Genomic DNA, 10,372 nt, shown 5'->3' with positions numbered 1-10,372 from the left:
AATGTATAGTGAGATTATTTTGACTTCGCAATAATTTTCTTCTTCGAGAAACTCTGTGGATCAAGCTTATAACCAAATTGTGGTGATCGTGTGCCAAGTATCTCATAAACACATATATATGCTTATATCACAAGCATTCCTCACTAGGAACACTGAGAGCTACTGCTAGAAAATGTGATATGTGCCCTTTATTTTTAACTTGTGTCCTCCTAAATTATTTGTCCACCTTAGCTACCTTTTCATAGATTTTTTTGCTCAAAAACACCAAATTTGTTTTTCAATGAAGAAAATTAATGACTTTTCACCCATGGAAACCAAATTCAATCAGTAATTCATTTGGGCCCGAGGGAATGAAGTTTGTTTTTCTTAGGTTGAAGAGTTTGTTGAGAAAAGAAGTGCATAATTAAGGCTATGCAATTTTCTAGGACCTTACGTCTTGAGAGAAAAATCACCATATATAGATTGCTCCTATAGATTGATATTATCTAGTAATTTTAATAAATCTGGATCTTGATATGTAATTGTGTATGTCAATTAACAAGCATGATGAGATGAGAAATCAAATATATTGATTCTGTTTTATACAAAATGTTAATATGAAAAAATATGCTATCTCAGAATTTAATGTACATCAATACCAAGAGACTATATCAAAAAATAATGAGCTCACTGGCACATATGAAGCATTAGGGTCAATGCTTCAAATGAACTAACCAACTATGATATTAGTCCACTTATCTGACAGATTTATATCATCAGACCACCAAGACCTAACTGTGGCTTTGACGTTACATGTGAAGCAAATGTCCGAGATCCAAAATTTTGCACTTGTTTCTTTGCATTTGAAAACATCGAAGCATGAATGGTGAACATAAGACATCCCATCCATGTGTCATTTGTATGCTCAAAAGGAGTTCTAACATGTTATACTAAGACTTAATATGTACTTGTCTTTCCACTCAAAGTGTGTTATTTAAAAATAAATATACTTGCCTTTTTGGCATTTGGTAAATCCAATAATGTTTGCAACACTTAAGCTCAAACAAACTCCCACCACTAGAAGATAATCGATGTTAAACTTAAGTAGGGACACAATTCCCAGTGCTAACCAAATAGCAGCCTGCAAAATAAATAGGTAGAAATAAGATAGGATAGAACAATAGCTATGACAAGAATTAACCAATAAGGCAATTGAAAGGTAATGGAGCACATGTTCAATATGGTAATTTTATATTGGCTGAATCATGTTGAGGACATGCCAAATCAGCATTTTCAAGTTCTTGATACTTATAGGGCATTCCAACAAAACGATTTAGATCCCTTGAGATCAAATAACAAAGAATTTTTCAAAAAGCATGATTAATAAGTATGATATATTTTTGAGTTCCATATTGCTATCAGAATTGAACTGTGTAGTTTTTTAATCAAACTCATGCAAATGGGATTAATGAATTTGACTAAAAAATTACACGGTGATAGCAATATCCCAAAAGACATGATAATATCATGGTTCTAATAATGGGATAGACCAAGTGGATAATTTGGAGGGAAGAACAAAAAGCTTACCCCTGATTTTATTCTTGTATGGATGTTTAACTCCAAATTTTCCATCAAAAGCTTTAATTGATTCTGATTAGGGTGAGATTATAAGCTTGTTTTTCTAATGTCTCAAACATAGTATTCAAATAATATTCTTCTATGTATCATTACCATTTTTCAAGGAACTTTTTGGCAACTGAAGGTCTCTTCTATAGATATTTATGTTATGGGCAAGGAGTGCAGGGTTGTTGTAAGGGTACTTCAAGCCAGTTTTGGTGGCCAGTAGGTTTCCCTTATGCAATGGATGCTCTATCAGGCCCTTAGTTGTTCTTCCAATGATTAATATCAATCTTCAAAGTGGCTATTGAGCATATAAGTATTCACATATGCTTTGCAAGACTCTCATGGGATTTGCCAACTTTTTAAAGTCGACATGCTTGGTAAACATAATTTTCTCAAATAACTAATGAAATAAAATGGCCATGTTATGCCAAACTGGTATACAATATTCAACAAAAAAATTGTTAACAGCACATAAAAGAAAATCTTGATTTATTTTTTGTGACTTACATTGAGATAAAGAGTCCACCAAAAGAGCCAAGAGTCCTTCCTATTCATATGAGCTAATCACTGTAGATGCCACAATCAAATGGAAAAGGATCAAAATTATTTAAATTATAAACATAATGAAGACTAGAAGACTAGAATCGACTAAGAACCACTCAAGCTAAACCTTTAAAATCTTGAATAGTTTCACAAACTAGAAGTACTATGTTATTTAATAATCATTGCTCGAATCATGCGACACTCACATCTTGATCAAGGGATTCGAATTTCCAAATACTTTTCCCTTGCTCATTGATTTCATTTCACCATGATCAAAGAAAACATTATTTCCTACAAAAACATAAAGGGATTATTAGTCCAAAACGAGTTATGTATAAGTAAACTAAAATTACACTTTAAATAATAACAATTTTAAAGCACCTAGAAGCTTTCGTAAGTTTAATTGAAACATAATTTTCTTGTTCAGCAACAATGTCCCTACAAATGAACCAGTACTAGTCACGTGAATTGCTCTAGGAAATGGATCAGCTTCAATAGCACTGGTCTTTGTTGCTGTATCAACTGAAGGTCTATCTATTAGTGTACAAAATAGGTACATGAGTACAAAATCCACCCAACAAAAAAAAAATGCATGATTAGCATGTTACAAAATATAGCAAAACAAGGTTTTACCAGTTGTAGTGGGCGTAGACAAAGATGTTTGATGCTCCTTGTTGCCAACAATGCACTTAGCATTATTGGATAGCCGACCGAAGGAGGCGTCCGCACTTCATCATGAGCTAAAGAATATAATATTCTTAGGAAAGACATTTGCAATGGATAAAGATCAAATGGGATACTAGCTAGAAGCATCCAAAAATAAAAGTTAAGTATTATAATGTTGATGAAAACAAACAAACAAAGTGTTACTTACACGAAGGTTGCGTGCTACAACCCTCACCATATTCACCACGCAGTGTCACAGTTATCACATATTTTTGTAGAACATAATAATATTTTAGATCATGATCCATAAGATACTATAAAATATAAACATCTATTGAACTTCTATTATTGCTTTAGACTTATTACTGCTTACCTTCAAAGATTCGACCCTACAACCCAATTCTTTTTTTAGTGCCTCTTTCTCCTCCCGTGTATCACACTCGATGATAATGTTAAAAATTTCATCATTGTATCTTTTGTTTGAGTTGGTGGGCCATGAATATAGGGTCAGCACTAAGGGCGATGTAATGTGGAAATGACGCCCATATTTTAGATTGCATTTGATCTACTATCATTTGATGCAGAGTGGCATGCAAAAGGTGATGGATTCCCACAAAATTGATTCAAACTCCCAAGGTTCCTATTAGGTTCTAAGACACCTTAAAGGGAAAATACCACAAATATGGAATAGACCCTCAACTATCTCTTTGAACCCCACACAGTGTTTCAACAGACTCAAAATGACATGTATAAATAGGTTTTACAATCCCAAAACCAAGTTCATGAACAAACCCAAGTTACCCCTCTTGACTAGGCTACTCTCTTCTTCGGATCAGCAGACCCTGTTTTCTTGACTTTTCTTCCAAACTTTACAAAACACCAAGAAAAAAAATATGATTTTTAGATACCCTTTTCAGAGTTTAATAACATATTAAAAAATCAGATATCACTATTTTGGAAAGATTGTACGGAATAGGACAATTTTGTCTCAAAATTAGGCCTTTTAAGCCACTTTTACAAAGCAAGTACCCTTCAAACTTGTCCCCTGACTCTCAAACTTTCTACAGTATGGTATTTTGATGTCAAACTAAGGATTCCTCAATCTTTCTTCCAAGTTGACCTTTCTAGGCATGATTTCCAACAAACCCTCTCATTAAATGGCATAAAACAAGGGCTTTACGGTTCTCCCACTTCCAATCACTTCTAGAATCTATTCAAAGATGGAACACCATATTTATGGCATGCCCTAACTCCAGAAAATGTAAAAACCCTACCTCCTTAAGGTAGATTCTCTGCTGCTATACTTGTCCCTTTGGATTTTCCTCTTTTTTTCACACCTTAATTGCTTTGGTGGCCACCAATCATTGGTTAAATGCTCAATAAAAGGTTAGTAATCATAATACATGTTAAATGGATGGTATTCCATGAAGAAACAATAAACATTTCATGGAAATACCATGATTAATCAAAGAAAACTGTCAAAAATGCCTAAAATATGACTGTTACAGTCAACAGTACGGAATTTTGATGACCAAATCTTCAAATCTGAGTGCAAAACCCTGTGAATCACCTCAATACATATCTAAAATGATATTACCATTCATTCCAATATCAAAAAAATGCTTACAAAACAAAGGATTCTTCAAATTGCTCTTGAAATGAAGCACTTTTATTGCAAATTCTATAACAGTCTGTACTATCTTAAGGTACAGGCCGTACCAACACATATATATATATGTTCAGGAGATAGTTCTCAACCTCCTTAACTAACTCCAATTCATTTCACTACCTATCCCTTTATAAAATTCAAATTAGAGGGTTTCCCTCCAAAATGGCTTTTATGCAAAATTTGAATTTTTTTAAAGCATGAAACTATGTCTAAAGGGACTTATTGACTATTTTAACGTATGCAACGACTTGGGGTTGTTATGACATACTACTAGACCCTAACTAATGACTTCTCTACCTTAAACAACCACTAGATCCCATTCCAAGGATCAATTACAACTCTTCAACATTGGAATCAGCCCATACATCATACAAAACTATAACCTTTTGTTCTTTCAAAAACCATGATGGGTTGTAAAATAGACCAATTGATATCATGAGATGCTCCAAGATCTCTATATGTCCTTGAATCTCCAATGTGCCTCGGATGAGTATGGGATGCTCCTGCATCATCATTCTAGCTTTTTCTTATCATTTGTGACATCTATATTAGTAAAATTCTATTTTCCAAAGCCATAAAGAAAAGAACATAATAATATGACATTTGTTTCTATATAATTTGAACAATTACAATAATTAAGGTTTACCTCCACTGAAAGTGTGTGAGATAGTGCATCCTTGCCTGTGTGTGGTGGTCTACCCATGTCGCCCTATGAAAAAGATTAGTAATTCTTAGAAATCAACAATGAAATGAAAGTATTTTACTTGTTGTACTTAATGTTTTAATATGCACATATGGTTTTTTAAAAAAAAAATTGGTGTAACTAATGTGTATATCTACAAAATTCAATATCAGTAAAATTCCATCAAAAAAATGAGAATGCAATTAAGGGATATCAAATTTGATGTCTAAAGTGCATAATTTTTTTAATAAAAAAATTAGTGTCTTATTCAGAAGACACTCCAAAAAAATAATTAATGTATGTCAAAATTCAAACACACTCAACCAATGTAAATGCAAACATTTCACAAAATGGTAACACCACCAAACAATTATAGGGATGTCAAAGTTAAATAATAAGGATTTGTTACATACTAAATGAAAGTTAAAATTCTTATTATAAATGCATACATAGAAATACAATAAACATAGATATTTAAAATCCACTTCAAACAACAATTACTAGATGTAAAGAGTCAAAAACTTTCACAAACTAGGTGACAAAGTTCAAATTGACACTTCATATAAATGCAAATAGAGTATTTAAAATTCACGCATACACATGAATGTTAAAAAAGTATCAAGATGAAAATGCACTTACCACACAATTGATAAATAAAATATAAAAAATAATACTAGACCAAAATATTTAAATTACAATTTGTTAACAACACAAGCACTAAGTACTAAAATACTACCAAACTCCCTTATAATTAGAAAATATTATTGTATTTAATAATTACATTTTCAACACATAAGTCATTATAAATAATGAAATGAATATAAAAATTGAAAAAAGTTAAATATCATGTAGGAATATAAATTTCATATAAACTAAAAATAATTAACACAAGGACATTGGACCTTGAAGAATGGCCATTGCTAATGACCATTCTTTGCAACCTTGGGGAGGGGGAAAATTCAATCCCTCCCAAATAAAAATAATGGAATCAAAATAATAAAGCGGTTAACATATCAATTAACTAGATGTATATTGTCTCAATTTACATATTACATATTGATGTCACCAATTTGAACAATTGATTCAAAAATTGTGACATCTTCCCAAGTTTAAGATATTATAACATATTCTAGTAAATTTTGTCCTAGTTCATAAATTATATTTACACCAATTTTAATAATTGATTAAAAATACAAAATTTTTTCCAATTTGAGATATTAACTAGTGAATTTAGTATTCATTCCAATGTTAGTAAAAATCTAAAATTCTATAAATTAGATTCATCACTTGACTTTAACAGCTACCCAATCGAGCCTCCAAAGATTCTGAGCACTAATTCATCTTGATTTCCTACCAATAAAATATAAAATGATTTAGTATTTGAGAGATTGGATAAAAATCATATAAGAAGATTTAATAAAAAATATAAATATAAATGAATATATTCCCAATGTTGATGCATAAAGCATTTTTTAGGATAAATGCTAATGATACTACTTTGGGGGAGTATCCTAAGCATTGGAGTATTGACATGTTGCATTTATGACTGTGTTTGTTAGTGATGTCTACATAGCAGCAATCTATGAAGACTGGAAGAGTAGCAAACATAGATCTTAGTTGTATGGACAAGGTTTTGAGTGTCTGGTGATGTGCATTCATGGAAATGTTCAGTACAATGTCTTGATAACAAGGTCCAATGTGTAACATGTAAGACGAAGATGTCTGAAGCTATACCTAATTTACATAGAGAAGTATAGAGATAGAATACCCGAGAAGCCATTTATGATGTTTGTATTATATCCTTTGATAATGATATAATATGCTGATGTGTAGTCAACTAGTGACATAAGATAGTCTAATGGTGACGTCAACAAGTGCACAGGTCTTGAAGTTGCACGTGTGAATTTTTGTATACACTATGAGCTGACAATATTATTATAATTGTAAATTAATTAATTATCTTATTATAATTAATTAGGAAAGCCTCAAGACCAAGTTAAGGAACTATTTTGAAGATATGGTATAAAGGAAAGATGTTTTCCTTGTTTGTTAAGTGTATGAAGAAGTATCAATCATTGTATTGAGTGTGAAGTGTGAAAAGGAGTAGAGTGTTTATTGAATGCAAGTAAGTGATCCAAGAGATTATTGGATGCAAGTTTTGTGAGCTACTTACAAGATCAGAAGAAGAAAAGTTCCAATTGATAGGAGAGAGAAAGAGGAAGAAAGTATGATTCATTTCTATTATGCTACAAGGAATAACACAAAGATCATTTGAACAGTGGGTTCATTGGTCTTGCCCTTGAAGCTATTTGGGTAGTGGGTTCAACTGTCTTCCACAACTCCTATTAGGGTTGGCATAATTCCTAACATGGTTGTAATATCCTAATAGGGATTCAAGGTCTCCTAACATGGAATAATATGTATTGAATGTTGTTATAGACTCCTAACAAAGTCCATCCTCTAACAAAGAATATTTATATTAGTACATCATCTTGTGGGTACCATCCCCACCAGGGTTTTTCCTCCAATCAAGGGTTTCCCTAGTGAACATATCTGGTATTATTGTGCATGAGTATCTTGTTGTAGCTTTTGATTATATTTCTCATATGGTTAAAGTTTAATAAGATTGATAATTTTGATATTAGTTGGATAACTGATTCACCCCCCGTTCTTAGTTATATTGGTGGATTATATATTCTAACAACACTACCTACCCCTTTGTTGATTCACAAAGAAAAATATTTTCATTTACATCTCTTCTTTACTAAAACAAGGAATCCAAGAGAATGAAAATGACAATGAAGCATTTGAAACTTTCTAAAGGATGCAAAAGTGCATGAGTTTTAGTGACCACCTTAAAACATGATGATTAATCTAGGGTGCTGACTTGAAGAAGGAGACTTTGAATAGGGGTTGCTTGAATGATGAGTGATGACAACCCCCAACATAAGTTCAATAAGATTATAAATATCATTGCATATGTAGAATTCAAGATGAAAATTATCAACACAACATAGTACATTTGTTGCATTTACTTAATATCATTTTACCTTGCTAATAAATATAGAATCTTATTTTAACAAATGTAAATAAATTTCACCATTGGTAAAAAATAATCACAAATATGTGAGCAAGTCTTTGAACCATAAAGTTAGTCAATGAATAACCATAATCATAATAAATAGGGAAACTTTTCAAGCTACTACAACAATATTGATGGTATCTTAAGTTTCTACATTACTAAGTTAGTCAACAAGCAACAACAATCATAATAAATAGGGCAAGTGTTCAAGCTACTACACCAAGATTAATGACATATTAAGTTTTTACATGATTGACAAGACAAACAATCATGATAGGTTGGATGTTAAAACCTAGTTTTGAATAACAAATTAGCAACGTATAAAAGCTTCAATGGCATGTATTGAAAGAGTGTTCTTTGTCGTCATTTATAGAAATGTCTCAAGGAATATAAGCTAGAGAAGAGAATATCACAACATGTACAAAAGAGGTATTGTGAAAAGGATAGGACAATCATCTTGATTATAATGACACCATCCTCTATAAAACACTTGGGCTTCATTGTGTCTACATTTTAGGTCTACAAAGACTATGATGAGTAGCCAGGAATATATTTCCCTTCATCAATTGTACAAGTAAACATTTAAATGGATAATTTTTCTTGGAACTCTTGAGCTCATATGAGTTTATTATTTGTAACACCTTCAATAATCAATGATAGTGAATAGTTTAATTAAATCTTAAAAATGAACAAAAAAATCAACAGTGAAGGGACAATGAAAGCCAGTAATCAAGGAGAGAGAGGATATTAAAAGAGTAAGACCATAATTAAATGAGCATAAAATGTTGATAGTGACACCATGCAATCAAGGATATGACCTTTTCTTAATTAGTGCCTATGTGGGTCACAATTACATGATGCAGACCAAAAAAGGTGAAAAGTGATGAAGTAGTATTTTGAGAATCTTAAACATGAAAAGATCTCACTATTGCTAAACATCAAGTGGTGGAGGTTACCATTTATGAAGGAAAAGAGAAAGAGTCAATGCATTATAGATTGCAAAGACACCATAAATGAAGACAAGGGCAAGAAAATCAAGGAGATAATAATTTTAAAAGAGAGAATATTACTCTTAGCATGCATATAGGTTCCCTATAATAATCAAAAGATAACAATGCAAAAGGAAGTAGGAAAGTCATTATCAAAACTAAAACAATCAATAGAAGGACTATTTTACAATAGGAATGACAAATAAATGTGTTAGCAAGACAACATAAATTAGATAAATAGACTGAGAATCAAGTCTACATGTTATTATGAAGATGGTTGTATCATACGGTGATAAAAAGATAGTTAGAGACAAGAGGTGGTTGCATTATCATGAAAGGTAGATGAGAAGGGAATAGACTTTGGACCCTAATGACAATGATCATTAAAAGAGTGGCAACTTTTAGTTTATGAAACCTCTTGCCAAGTTAGAATCAATGGTCAGGGCTAACCAATACATTTGATATTGAGCAATGGAAGGATTGAAAAAGCTCTGTGAAAGAGTAGAGTCTCCTTAATGCTCAAGGGTATAGGAAATGTCAAAACTTGTAACAGTCCAAAAGGGGTAATGCACAATTTTTTGATAACTATAATCATGTTAAAGAAAGTTATGCAACAAGAAGAAGGCCAATCAATCAAGAAAGAAAAGGATGACAATCTCTATATGTGTTGGCCCATTAATGGTCCCTGAATTTTAGAAAAAAATTAATCAAGCCCATCTCTCATTAATGTTGTTTAGAGGTTCACTGAGGTTCACTCTAGTTCACACAATGCTCCCTAAATTTTAGAAAAAAATAATCAATCCCATCTCTCATTAATTATGGTTAGAGGTTCACTGAGATTCACTTCAGTTCACACCAGTTCATAAAGGTTTGACATGGTTCATCTTTGTTCTGAAGTTCATAAGTTCAACAACTCAAGAATTCAAAAATCATTTGTGAACCTGATAGTATTATCATGAGATGTTATGGAGTTTTCTTTAAGTCCATGATGGTTGACTTATTGGGCCCTCTTAAAATCTCCAAATGAACCAAAATAGCTCTATATCTTCAAGCATCATCAAGTGACATATAATGTGAATCATCGAGGAAAAATATGTTGGAAGATTTGGGGGATTTTTGGATGATTGGTTGGAAGCATG

The 10,372-nt window shown here is 31.9% G+C and overlaps 1 pseudogene; it reads right to left on the bottom strand.

Moving 5' to 3' along the window:
• Positions 1-747: 747 nt before the first annotated feature.
• On the bottom strand, positions 748-2,402 carry LOC149551734 (Golgi apparatus membrane protein-like protein ECHIDNA; annotated as a pseudogene).
• Positions 2,403-10,372: the final 7,970 nt, after the last annotated feature.

Source organism: Cupressus sempervirens, chromosome 6 (assembly GCF_028749045.1).
Source record: "Cupressus sempervirens isolate cs-2001-9-10 chromosome 6, ASM2874904v1, whole genome shotgun sequence".
In the NCBI taxonomy this organism is placed as follows: Eukaryota; Viridiplantae; Streptophyta; class Pinopsida; order Cupressales; family Cupressaceae; genus Cupressus; species Cupressus sempervirens.
Note: the sequence above shows the minus strand (reverse complement) of the source record. Positions and strands in the feature narration are given on the sequence as shown.